Here is a 13,942-nt window from a genome sequence, read left to right as displayed (position 1 = left end):
TAAACACAAGAATCATAGAAGTGTACATTTGGAAGGGACCCTGAGGGTTTTCTAGTCCAACCCCCTGCAATGCAGGAATCTCAGCTGAAGCATCCATGACGGATGACCATCCAACCTCTGCTTAAAAACCTCCAAGGAACGAGAGTCCACACCTTCCTGTGAGAGTCTGTTCCACTGTCAAACAACTCTCGTGGTCAGAAAGTTTTTCCTGATCTTAAGTTGGAATCTCTTTTCTTGTAACTTAGATCCATTGGTTCGGGTCTCCAGAGCAGGAGAAAACAAGTTTGCTCCATCTTCCACGTGACAACCCTTGAGATATTTGAAGGTGGCTGTAGTATCTTCTCTCAGCCAGTGTGGTGTAGTGGTTAAGAGTGGTAGATTCGTAATCTGGGGAACCGGGTTCGCGTCTCCGCTCCTCCACATGCAGCTGCTGGGTGACCTTGGGCTGGTCACACTTCTTTGAAGTCTCTCAGCCCCACTCACTTCACAGAGTGTTTGTTGTGGGGGAGGAAGGGAAAGGAGAATATTAGCCATTTCGAGACTCCTCCGGGTAGTGATAAAGCGGGATATCAAATCCAAACTCTTCTTCTTCTTCTTCTTCTTCTTCTTCTTCTTCTTCTTCTTCTTCTTCTTCTCAATCTCCTCTTTAGCAGGCTAAACATACCCAGCTCCCTCAACCATTCCTCATAAGTCTTGGCTTCCAGAACCTTTGAGGAACGCTTGAGGGAATTAAGAGCCCTGCAAGATCAGCCCAATGGCCCATGTAGCCCACCATCATGTTCTTGTGGCAGCCAGTCAGATGCCTCTAATTCACAGCCATCGTGGCCAGGAGCCATGGATAGCCTGATCCATGTTTTCCCCTCACCCTCTTTCACAGCCATCCAAACTGGTGGTCCTCGCTGCTGCTTCTTGCAGAAGCAAATCCCCTAGGTCCTCTTGCTTCTTTCCAGCAAGCCCGCTCCATGAATAAGTCCTCTGTGCTTGTCTCCCACCTTTCCGACCGCCACTCCCTTCCCTTCCCAATGAATGAGAAAAAAGGCGTGCTATGCTCTCTCTCTCGATTTCCTCCTGTGTGCAAAGGCATCTGCCAATCCCAACCCTTCCCTTCCTGCTTTTGTGCCACCCGGCACCCTCTCATCAGACAAGAGGAGAGGAGGACCAGCTCTTCTTTTTCCTCCCCTCCCTTTCTTTTTTTCCAGCAGCCAACTCAGAAACAAGGAGCGGTTTGATTCTTTTTACGGGCAAGCTCTCTCTGGAGGACCACAGGCAGAGACGGCTGGCGAGGACTGAGTTGCGGCAGGCTTGCAGAATGCAGCTGTTGTAACCATCCTGTAACAACAGAGAGAAGGAAAGAGGACGGTTTTTCCCACTCTGGAAGCTGGCTTGCTTTTTTTCTTTTTGTGTGTGTGCGCGCGTGTGTGTGTGTGCGAGTCCGCCTCTGGATTTCTGGCTTTTCTCTGAAAACTCAAGTGAGTCCGTGATGTGAAGTTCCCCCGCCTTGCAGGGATTTATTTTTTTTGCATTGTGGATGGTCGACCCAATCTGGCGTGGAAATACTCCGGAGGCAGCCTGGAACTGAAGGGTAATGGATCTTTCTCGTGCAAGGGAGTTTCTGGGAGGGTGGGCTTAACAAAGGGTTTTTATTTCATTTTAAACAGGGCCTAACAAAGGTGTTCTTATTTAGGAGAGAAAATGGTCCCAGTGGGGAGAGGCAACCTAACCTTTTGGAAATCTTTTCCTAAGATGCAGGGGGGTTCCGTCGCTCATTGGAACATCAAAGCCAGCAGTTTGAGGGGGAGGATCCTGTTCAGGATTTTCTGCGCCTTTCATCTCCCCACCCACTCCCTGGCAACCACGTGCCGGGGTGGGTGTAGCTGGGCTTCTTCGTTCCGCAGGCTTGGGAGAATCTCCTTTGGAGAAACGGATCTGGTCCCAGGAGTAGATTGGAAACGGTAGAAGGAATTACCTCTCCATCTTCTCCAGGAAGGACTAGGCTGGGTGGGATCCAGTCTTCCAAGTACATAGGCTTAGAGCAGGGGTCGGCAACGTGCGGCCTGTGGGCCAGATGCGGCCCACAAAGACTGTTTTACTGGCCCATGAGCCGCCCCTGAACTGGCGCAGCGCGGTGTGGGGACTTGCTGAGCGGCACCAGAAATTGCGTCTGCGCATGTGCATATACCAAAAATTGCACCTGCGCATGTCCAGACGCCGAAAATCACTTCTGTGCAGGCATGATTTTTGGCGTCTGGGCATGCGCAGAAGTGATTTCCGGCGCCGCGGACATGTGCAGACGCGATTTCTGGTGTCGCACTGCGCCAGTCCAGCCCACAGACAATCTCCGTGGGAGTGATTCGGCCCATGGCCAGTAAACCTTGCCGAACCCTGGCTTAGAGCAACACTTATAATGTTCTTTTTAAAGGTGGTAGGGAATCTGTGGTCCTTCACACCTCTGGTCTCTCTCAATAATAGGCCACACCCCCTCTCCAGGATTCACCCCTCACCATTCTTGCTGCACACACTCCTCAGGTGCTTTTGCCTGGCTGGCATCTGTCCTTCAGCTGCGATTATGCCTTTTGCTCGCCTGGGTGGAGGGCCGCCTTTGCACACACGTGTGTTTGTGTGTGTCTGTGGAAGCGTCTCTCCTTTGCATGGCTGTTCAGAGATCCATTGCCCCTCCCACTTCTGTCTCTGGCTCCACCCACCACTCACATGTGCCCCCCCCCCAATGTTTCCCAAGAGTCCGTGAGCTGGAAAAGATTCTGCCCCATAGGGACCAATTCCACATTCACTTTCTTGGGAATCCTTTGTCTCCTGATGGTGTTTCCTGCTTGGCAGGGGGTTGGACTCCATGGCCCTTGTGGTCTCTTCCAATTCTATGATTCTATGATTCCTCCCCTTGCAGGCTTAAAATTCAAGTGAAATTGGGGGTGGGGGGGCGAGAAGAGGAGAGTTAACATCTCTGCCTTATCGCTGGCTGGATTACATGTGTTTTCTTAAGCCGCTCCCAAGGGAGGCTAGTTTGGAACTGGGAGCGTGAAAAGTCTTACAGTAATAGGAACGCCCCCACCCTCTCCAGAAATCTGGAGCAGAGGAAAAACTGCAGGGCTGGAATAAATTTGCCCAACTAAAAAAGAACATAGCAGTGAAAGGGTCTTCTCCTCCCCCCAAAATTAAAGGAGGCAACAGGGTATGGGGAATAAAATATGTCCAGGGTTAAAGAATGAGCATTTCTCTCCCTTCTTCCCCCACACTTGCCAATTTCAATGGTTTATTTACAAAGGTTCCTGCTTCATGTGGTCTCAATTTTGAATGATTCATCTGAGCAGTTTGATTTTTCAAATGAGAGAAGAGCCCATTAAACGAACACAATGACAGGACAGACTTTGGTTGCAGACAGGGAGAAAGTACAGTTCAGAGAGTTAAAAAGGCAGAATTATGTGATGTCATCAAAAAAGAGTGCTTTGAATACACGCAGAGTTGCCAAATATCTTGCCTTTTTAAACACACACACACACACACACACACACACACACACACAAACTTGTCCAAAAAAGTACAAAGACTTTAAAAGATTACTAAAGTGATTATTGAAATTTCATGAAAGACAAGCACACATGGATAAAAAGAAAATCAGAAAAATGAAAAAAAGAAGAAAACCTCTATAATAAAATTAAACAAACAACAACAACACAACCCAAAAAGTACTGTAGTTCAGCACATTAGGAGTCTTTGGTTAAAGGTAAAGGTAAAGGACCCCTGACAGTTAAGTCCAGTTGCAGACGACTCGGGGGTTGCAGTGCTCATCTCGCTTTATAGGCTGAGGAAGCTGGCGTTTGTCCGCAGACAGTTTTCCGGGTTATGGGGCCAGCATGACTAAGCCGCTTCTGGAGAAACCAGAGCAGCGCACGGAAACGCCATTTACCTGTTTATCTTGTTGCACTGGCATGCTTTTGAACTGCTAGGTTGGCAGGAGCAGGGACTGAGCAACGGGAGCTCACCCCGTTGCAGCTATTTGAACCGTCGACCTTCCGATCGGCAAGCCCTAGGCTCTGTGGTTTAGACCACAGCGCCATCCGCGTCCCTAAGGAGTCTTTGGTTACAAAGCAAAATAATTTAATTGGAGAAGCGATCGTACTGTGGCATAGACACTTCCATTGCCTTTCTGGTAGCAGAAAAATTGGGTTTGATTCAGGAGCCCAATTTCTACCCAGCATAAGGGATACTGAGTAGTATAACTTCAGCTTTCTCTAGGTTTGATCAAGTTGTGCTCCATTGGAATAATGTAGCTAAATGGACTCTCATCATGTGTTCCTGCTGTAAATAAAGAAGAGCTCTCTATGGGGGCTGATTTTTTTCACCCTGCTGTAAACTAGGGGGGGATCCTCCTCTGTTAAACCTCTGTCCCACCAACTCCTTATCCTGGTGTGAACAAGGTGTAATTCTGCTGGAGCCAGGAAGACTGTGTGCACATTATTCTGTGTGCATGTTTATTCTGGCTTCAGTGTGTTGTTCCCACCACTGGTGTTGGAAAACATGTACAGTGGTACCTCGGGTTACAGACGCTTTGGGTTACAGACTCCGCTAACCCAGAAATAGTACCTCAGGTTAAGAACTTTGCTTCAGGATGAGAACAGAAATCGTGCGTTGGCGGCATGGCGGCAGTGGGAGGCCCCATTAGCTAAAGTGGTACCTCAGGTTAAGAACAGTTTCAGGTTAAGAACGGACCTCCAGAACGAATTAAGTTCTTAACCCGAGGTACCACTGTACACATGATGTTAGCCACAGCAGTTCGATGCGTTTTCCCCCTAACCAGCTTCCATCCGATCTGAAAACGTAGGCCGTGTTCGCTTTGCGGTTAAGCTGAGGTCTGTACGTTTGAGGCAGCCATTGCACATGAAGAGAGAACAGCACATGCCCAGGTGATGGCTTCACGAATTCAGAGTTCATGGCATGGTGGTTTGCAGGGCTGGGGGGAGGGGAACCAAACTGCTTGTGCGCACTGGATGAAGACATGCCTGCTCCCCTCCCGGTCTGGTGTGCACAGCAGCGTTCAAATGCAATATGAATCGCAGGGGGAAGGAATGACCTCACTGTGTTTTTGTAGAATCATAGAGTTGGAAGGGACCCCAAGGGTCATCTAGTCCAGCCCCCTGCAATGCAGGAATCTCTGCTAAAGCATCCATGAAAGACGGCCATCTACCAGTGTGTACATAGCCCAACAGTCTGGCTCCTTTTATTTTAAGCCTGGAGTAACACTTAGTGACCATCAGTGCAATTGACTTTCACTGGGCTCGTTCACCAGGAAACAACTAATATGAGGTCTCCTGAACTAGTTACTTACCCCTTCTTCACTCAGTTGAAATCCTGGGATTTCACCTCTACTACCTCTTTTCGCTCTGGAGTGAATCGTAAGGACCTCTTTGCAATCATTCCTTTTTGGGGCGTGTAAATTTGGAGTAACTCTGAAGGATAAGTCACGATTCTCACTCTGCCTTTCACCCAGTGCTTGTTCACACAGCATAATTTGCTCCCGCAAGAGGTAGTGATGGCTACCAACTTGGATAGCTTTAAAAGAGGATAGAGGAATTCATGGAGGATCAGACTACCAATGATTGCTAGTCACAATGACTAAGCTCTACCTCTGTCATTAGAGGAGACTGTATACCTCCGAATACCAGGTTCTAGGAATCACTGGTAGGAAGAGTGCTGTTGCACTTGCGTCTTGCTTGTGGGCTTATTTCCACAGACAGCAGTTTGGCCACTATTGGGCCATTTGCCTGTTCCATCAGCATTCTCCTTATACTCTTAGGAAATCAGAAGTATCTGCTTTGCAGCTGATGAATACCACCGCTTTGTGACTCACCCTGGTGTAAGCCAAGAGTCAATGAGACAGATTCTGTTCTTCCTTATTTCCTCCTTTCATTTTCAACTTTGAGGTAAACTTTGATTTTCAAAAAGAAGAAGAAGGAGGAGATATTTTTGTGGTCTGTGGACAAATCCCTCCCTTTATTCAGCTACTAGGTGTGGGCTGGGAGTGGTTGCAGGAGGCCTGGGAAACCCAATCAGGACAACTTTAAACTAAATACTGAGAGGGAGGGAGACAATATCACAGATGACAGAGTCAAACCTGATACTAGAGATAATACCTTCACTGATATACAGGGAACTAAGGTGGTGCTCCAGAAACCTTCTAAAGAAGGAAGCAGCTGGATAGGATGGCTTATGGTCTCAGTTGGCTTTATACTAATGCCCAGAGAATGGGAAACAAGCAAGATGAATCTGAGCTCTTAATAGAGGATGGCAAATATGACCTAATAGGCATTACGGTGGTACCTCAGGTTAAGTACTTAATTCATTCTGGAGGTCCGTACTTAACCTGAAACTGTTCTTAACCTGAAGCACCATTTTAGCTAATGAGGCCTCCCACTGCTGCCGCGCCGCCGGAGCACGATTTCTGTTCTCATCCTGAAGCAAAGTTCTTAACCTGAAGCACTATTTCTGGGTTAGCGGAGTCTGTAACCTGAAGCATATGTAACCTGAGGTACCACTGTACTGAAACCTGGTGGGATGAGACTCATGACTGGAATGTAGAAATTGAGGGGTATAACCTATTAAAAAGGAATAGACCAAACAGGAAAGGAGAAGTATGTAAAGGATATGTACAGTTGTGAAGCAGTGTTAGAAACTGAGATATGAAAGCGGGGAGCTAAATGGCACCTTAAACCTCGGTAATGGGTACAACAACAGAATGTCTAGGCACACTTTTTTAATAGCAAGAATAAAAAGCTGAAAATGAACTGCAGCTAAAATCTTATTTTCATTTCTCACATGGTCTAGTCCTCACCTGAAGACGGCAAAAAACAAAGCCATGCTTTACCTGTCTGCCCCCCTAATATTCTTAAGAGAATCTCTTCTCCAGTCTTCAGAGAGTGACTGGAAGTGGAGAGGCAGAAAAAGGTCCTCCTTTCCTTCCACTCCGCAGTTTTAATCTGAAATATTAGGCGCAGTACTGCACCCAGAGCTCAGAAACAGCTCACGCTAATGAAATTCCTTGCCGCAAAACGCACCTAGAACAATGGGAGTTTCGAACGCTGTTGTGAAGAGATCCACGAGGAGCTGGCAAATGTGGATGAGGTAACTGTTAAGTGGATTTGTAGCTGGTTGACTGACTGAACCCAAAGAGTGCTCACTAATGGTTCTTCATCATCCTGGGAAAAAGTGAGAAGTGGGGTGTCGCACGGACCATTTATAAACGACTTGGCTGAAGGAATTGAGGGGATTTGCAGATGACACCAAACTGGGAGGGGTAGCTAATGCCTCAGGAGACAGAATCAGGACTCAAGATGACCCTAACAGATCGTAAAACTGGGCCCAAACTAACAAAATAAATTCCAATAGTTCACAGTTCAGGAGTACACTTGAAACTGGCATTGCCCTGGATTGACATGGCAATAGCTTTGGTCAAGAGTCTGTGTGTGTGCAGGTTCTGCTGGTGTGCTGGCATCACGGCAGATTTTGTCACAATTACGTATGCTGGTGAATCACACTGCCTAGGTAGATTTTTCAGGCCCCTGTCTGTATCTTTAGATGCCAGATAAAAACTTTATTGTTTTAATGTGCTTTTCAGTGTCACAATTTCAGAGAATTCGTTAGAGGCCTAGAAAATAAAGATTAGTAGTGGGGGTGCTGTGCAGAATTGCCCCAATCTCGGATGCTGTTTTGCAAATAACAGGTCGCTAGCCCTCATTGATCATGGAAATAAAACTTGCTTGCTTATTTGTTTTTAATCTGATGACAGTTTCATTTTGGTTCTTAGCTGCCTTGCCCTATTTGGGTTCAGAAAGGTGTGGTATTGATATTGCAGTCAGTAACTTGTCCATGGAACTCATTGCCACTGATGGGCAGGGGGACGTGGCTCAGTTCTGTTGGGTTGGTGAAGCAGACCCCTGCAGAGAGCATGACTGAAGTTTCTGCTCATCGGTTGGTAAGTGGAGAGTTCAGTCCTGCTGGGTGCTGCTTCACAAGTACTCTCCGTGCAAGAAATTCTGTGCTGAAGAAGACCCCACCTCTGCAGGTGCCAGGACCGGCCACCTACTGGTCACCTGATGTTGTCATGACGCCAGATGATTGATAAGTGGGTTGCTCCACCCACTTGTCAAAGTTATCTTCCCGGGTAGAGGGAGATAAAGATCTTGTTATGTATTGAAGTTATCACCCTGGCCACCAGGAGTATCATGTACAGTGGTACCTCAGGTTAAGTACTTAATTCATTCCGGAGGTCCGTACTTAACCTGAAACTGTTCTTAACCTGAAGCACCACTTTAGCTAATGGGGCCTCCTGCTGCCGCCGCGCCGCTGGAGCACGATTTCTGTTCTATCCTGAAGCAAAGTTCTTAACCTGAAGCACTATTTCTGGGTTAGTGGAGTCTGTAACCTGAAGCGTATGTAACCTGAGGTACCACTGTATATAGTTTTCACTCAGGTCCACGTCAGTTACTTTAGGCGGGAAACCCTGGGATGTTGTTGCTACAATGTTGATAGCCGGCTGCCTATAAAAGCAGGCCGGCTGAGCTGTTTGCTGTTCAGTTCTGTTCCAGCTTACAAATAAAGAGCTGCTTTGGAGAAATTGCTGCGTCGTCTGCTATGTCTACCCACTATTCAACAGATCTGGCCTGCTGGGCCAAAAATGTGTGCCCCCCCCCCCCAATATATCAGATAAGCACCTATGATCACATAGATACTGGCTCCTGTTTTTCAATTGAGAGAGAAGTGAGTTCCGCAAATCCTGAGAGACTCTCTTTTCTTCTGTATTGCTTTGCCTTGAGTACTACTTGTGGCTGAGTGGCACTAATAAATACGGGTTTAGGATGCTCTGCTCCTGGCTTTAATAAAGCCCGGACTCGCAACTAGCAGATGCACAGTGTTTGCAGGTGACGGATTTTCCCATCATGCCTTGCTTCTAAACCTGCATGTGGCTTCTTGTTGGCTATTGTTGGAAGAAAGGCGATTAAGTGCATGGCAGCTCTTTCATAACGGCTTTAGGTCATGTCGGGAAACGCTGGAAATCCAGGATGCCCATTTTAAGAGCATTGTGTGGGCTTTTAAAGGGCTTTAAAGTGTTTTACTGAGCGGACCACATCTGGGAAGTGGCCAGAACCACTTGCTCCAGACGGGTTTGATGCTGACAGATAATTTTAAAGCAGCTGAATGTTACGCACACACATTAAGTTTTGTTGGGGTAACACATGCAGTAAAATGAGGGGGCAGAAAGTGGATTATACCAGTTTAGGCTGCAAGCGGGGAGGATTCCCTTTTTCTTTTTTAAAAATGCTTCCCTGGATTTAAGAAAACCCAACAAACCACACGCTCAGCACATCTGCATGCAAGTGGAAAAATAGTGTAGCTGGGAAAGCTCAAGTCTGGAACATTTCTCACTGCTATCCTAGGCTTTTTGTTTTTTAAAATAGCAGATTGGTGTGTTTTTTTATAATGTGGACTCCCGCCTCCCTCAGCAACCAACCCCTCCTCTTCACCTGCAGGCTAAGGTGGCACAGTCTGTTCTACCACCTCGCTCCACTGCTTGTGGAGAAAGTTGTTTTTTTCGCATTACATTTATTCCAAATTAGCGGAAGCAGGTGAACTGGTTGTTCCAGATTGAAAGTAATGTGCTGTGATGCGTGCATCTGTATGTATATAATCACTCAGAACAGTATATATTTTTAAGTGAGGCGGCCGCGGCCGTACATGGAATTTGGGTCATAGAATAAGAGAATTGTAGAGTTGGAAGGGACCTCGAGGATCATCTAGTCCAACCCCTCAATGCAGGAATATGCAGCTCATCCGTACAGGGATTGAACCCGCGACCAATGGTGTTATCAGCATCACACTCTAGCCAATTGAGCTATACAGTGGATGCTCAGGTTGTGAACGTGATCCATGCAGAAGGCACATTCGCAACCCGCAGTGCCGCATCTGCGCATGCGCGGGTTATGATTCAGCGCTTCTGCGCATGTGCAAAGTGCAATTTAGTGCTGCTGCGCATGCGTGACCGCTGAAACCAGGAAGTAACCCGTTCCGGTACTTCTGGGTTTCGGCAGGTCCATAACCTGAAAAAACGCAACCTGATGTGTCTTTAACCCGAGATATGACTGTATATGACAGATAGATTTGTACACAGGAAAAAGTCTAGTTTAGCAGGGGCAAAGAACAGGGGATGTAGGACTTTTTGTTGGGAAAATTGCATGGGGGGGGGATGAGTCGCTGCTCTCCCACACCCTGATGTAAAAAGCACAGCTTTTGCGCATAGATGGCGCTTTAGAAATGATAAGAAAACAATACTCTGGCAGTGCTGGCCGAACAATTGTTGCCCCGTCCCCCTGGTTGTTCCTTTTTTCCTAGCATTTCCTTTCCTCTGCAGTGAGAGGATGCTAACTAAAACCTCCTCGTTTCCTGCGTCCGGAAAGACGCATTTCCCTTCTCCATGGAAAAGGGTTGGAAGGGTAGGATTCATGAAGGGGCTGTGGCTTGGAAGAGCCAAGTCGCATCTGCAGGGAGCCTGTCTGCAGTTTCTCCAATAAGTCCTTGACCGAGAGGGGCCAGCAGAATTGTTCCAGGTACGGATTCACCTCTCGGCCTTAACTACCCTTTCTGATTCTTCCCTGGGGTTCTATCTGGTGGCTCCGAGTTGCCGTACAAGCCTGGGCTGCAGCGCAGTGTGCCTGTACGGTCCTGAATAATGAGGACCGGCAACTTGTTATCTGCAAAACGGTATCTTTTATTCTGGCATTTCTGTGCAAAAGCCCCACCCCACGGCCGTTGCTTGAGCCTCTGTTCAAAATGTAGAATCCTGCACCTGTGCTTTGCTTCTGGGAGGGAGGTCTTGCTCCTGCGTTTTGCAATTGCCAGCGATTTAACATTTTTACAGATAATACCAATTTGTGATATTTTTTGCCATGTAAAGTTATCTGGAGTGCCAGTGGGGGTGGAAAGGGGAGGCGTGTTCGTTTCATTTATGTGGAGGTTTATTTCAAGCTGCCCAGGGAAGGGTATATGATGCTCTGCTTACTCGGCTACTTTATTCTTAAGAACAACCCAGTGAGGTAGGCAAGGCTGAAAGAGAGGGGCTAGCACAAAGTCCACCAGTGAACCTCTTGTCTTGACTGACTTTGAATTTGAACCTGGGTCTCCTCAGTCCCAAGCTGCACGAGGAGCAGGAATTCAATAGGCAAAGTTTCCTACCACATAGCATGTGGTTTGGACTTAGGTGAATATTGCAACAGGTTTCTTGAAGGAGGAACATTGTGTAAAGCAGAGTTGGGGAATCTAAGGCCCTGGGGCCAAACCTCCCAAATCTGTCTTTTAATCTGGCCCTTAGGACTCTTTCCAGCCACACCCTCACCTGGTCCTTCTTCAAATCCTCCTCTGGTGTTTTTGCCTGACTGGGATGTGCTCTTGAACTATGAAAATCCCACTTGCTTTACTAGATACAGGCTAGAGATGGGTATGGGAATGTATTTAGAAAGCAGCTGACCATACAAAGGCAAAATTAACTTTCGTTCCTCTGCCCGCCTTTGCCTCTGACCCTGCCCATCCCTGACGTGTGGCCCCCAGAAAGTTTTCCAGAGGTAAGGCGGCCCTCAGGCTGAGAAACTTGCTGCAAAATGGAAGAGAGCCCCCACATTTTAAAGAAAACAAGCCGCAGCTTTTTATTGGAGATGTAACAGAAGAGCTCTGGGTTGAGCTTCCATTTTGATATTTTGAGGATCTATCCCATTCTCAGCTTGTCCCACTTTTTAGGAGCTGCTGCCTTCTGGAGTGTGAACCTCCAGGGAGCTGTCACCTAAACAAGCTCTTGTCACTGCAGAGCTGGCTAGATCACTCCAGGTTTCTAGGGCATAGCCCAGATTTGAGGAGGGCGGAGGGCCTGCTTGCATCGGTTGAAGAATGGCTGTGGGATGTTGTCGGATGAGGGTTGTCTCTGCTAATTGCGGACGCTGGACTTAAGAGTGTCATACACACACACACACATGTTGTCATGCACTCTACTTGTAGGAGGATGCCTGAACTGACTCTTCCTGTCCAGAGAATCTCTGAGCATGCCTAGAATTCATTAGGAAGCTGTATTATACATGAGTCATGCTAGTGGCTCATTTGGTATTGTCTACACTGACTGGCAGAAGATTGTTTTCAGGCAGTGCTCCTGCCCAAACCTACCTGGAGATGCTAGGGATTGAATCTGGGAGTTTTAGCATGCTCTGCCTATGAGTTTCCCTCTTCTCAGAACAAAAGTGCTGCTGTCCAAATAGGGACTTGTTCCCTCAGTTTAAAAGTCTGAATCTCTGCCCAAGCTCTGACCATCTTGCTTTATTTTCTTCTCCTTCGGAAAGCAGGGCTCTCTGGTACAGTGGTACCTCGGGTTACATACGCTTCAGGTTACAGACTCCGCTAATCCAGAAATATTACCTCAGGTTAAGAACTTTGCTTCAGGATGAGAACAGAAATCGTGCTCCGGCGGCGCGGCAGCAGTGGGAGGCCCCATTAGCTAAAGTAGTGCTTCAGGTTAAGAACAGTTTCAGGTTAAGAACGGACCTCCGGAACGAATTAAGTTCTTAACCCGAGGTACCACTGTATTTAATTCTTAAAACGAGAGGTGTTGGGGTTTGCACCCCATAATTGATTATGACTACGTTCTACTACAGTACCTTGTCTTAGAGACTGTCCCCAAAAGCCTGCTGTGTTGTCTGTAGACGGTGCAGTTTTGGCTACCTAAGGATCTTCACAGTTTGCTTTCAGTATATGGGATCATTATTATTATTTCTCATGGGCCAGGATGAGTTCCACCATTAGAAATAGGGTTCTGAGTAGACATAATTTGAGAATTGTGTAGAAGCTGTTAAGTGTATGGTGGGGGCGAGCACCCCCAGAAACGGTTTTTGTTGTTCTTGAGGAAAGAGAAGTTTTTTTTATTGAATGCTTTCCCTCTCTCCACTCCCAAAACATGGCTATGTCTCTCCTGGGAGCCTGGAATGGGGGCCCTGCCACTGAAATGCTGAAGATCAGCTGCAAGGCAGGCAGCTTTGCAGCCTGTCAAGGGAGAGGAGGGAACTATAGCTGGGAGGCGCCTGGCTCCGGCCTCCCCGGGGGACGTTGGCGTGCGGCCGGTTGGCGTTGGATATGCGCTGCTCCTCAGCTGGTCATGCGTGCTCTGCCTTCCCTCCCTGTCATCGATATGATGAGCGTGTGGGGAGTGTAAGGAGGGGCTGAGAGCGAGAGTTTTTGGACAGGATCAAAACGGAGGCTTTTCTGGCCAAGGGGGTGGAGAGAGAGGGAGGAAGAAGACTCTGCAGCGTTGCACCGCTGCAGAGAAGAGAATGGGGGCAGGATAGCCTCTCACTCCACCCCAGCAAAGCTCCTGTGCACTAAATGATTGCGAAAACAGCAGGCAGGAATTCAACAGGTGTGGAGGGAGCTTTCCTGTTGAATTTCTGGCCCCTCGTTGTGGCTGCAAAGGCTTGAAAGCCTTAGGTGGGGGCAGCTTAGGTAAGGTACCGGCTACGGGGTTGCCGTAGCAACCGCTGCACTCTTGCGGCCTACGCTCCTGCTGCTAAAGGGAGAGGCCTGCTCTTCTTCCCGAATGGTAACGAAGGAGGCAAATAAAGCAGGTCATCTTTGAACAGAGAAGCAGAAGGGGGAACGTTTCCTTTCCTACTTCTGCCCCCCACCCTGTGGCTTGTACAGGTTCAATCCTAGACACAGCCTAAAGGGAATCTCAAAAAGATGTGAAGATGAAGCTCTGGCTTTGGGGAAGGGAGTCGCGTGGTTTTCGGGGCAGACAGTCTCTCTGCAACCTTTCAGTCCACACTCAGTGCTTTAGATTGTAAAGCAGGAACGATGAACCTTTTATTTCAGCTCAAGGGCCACATTCCCTTCTGCACGAACCTCC

At 47.8% G+C, this 13,942-nt stretch overlaps 1 protein-coding gene across 1 annotated transcript in view; it reads left to right on the top strand.

Moving 5' to 3' along the window:
- Positions 1-817: 817 nt before the first annotated feature.
- Positions 818-13,942, top strand: part of ARHGEF15 (Rho guanine nucleotide exchange factor 15) — a 39,366-nt gene continuing 26,241 nt past the window's right edge. Inside the window, exon 1 of the mRNA XM_080977721.1 lies at positions 818-1,582. The gene's annotated coding sequence lies outside the window, so the exon portion shown is untranslated. The remainder of the gene's footprint in view (positions 1,583-13,942) is intronic.

Source organism: Podarcis pityusensis, assembly GCF_964106645.2.
Source record: "Podarcis pityusensis genome assembly, chromosome: 13".
In the NCBI taxonomy this organism is placed as follows: Eukaryota; Metazoa; Chordata; class Lepidosauria; order Squamata; family Lacertidae; genus Podarcis; species Podarcis pityusensis.
The sequence above is the reverse complement of the archived record's forward strand: the minus strand, read 5'-3'. Positions and strand labels throughout refer to the sequence as shown.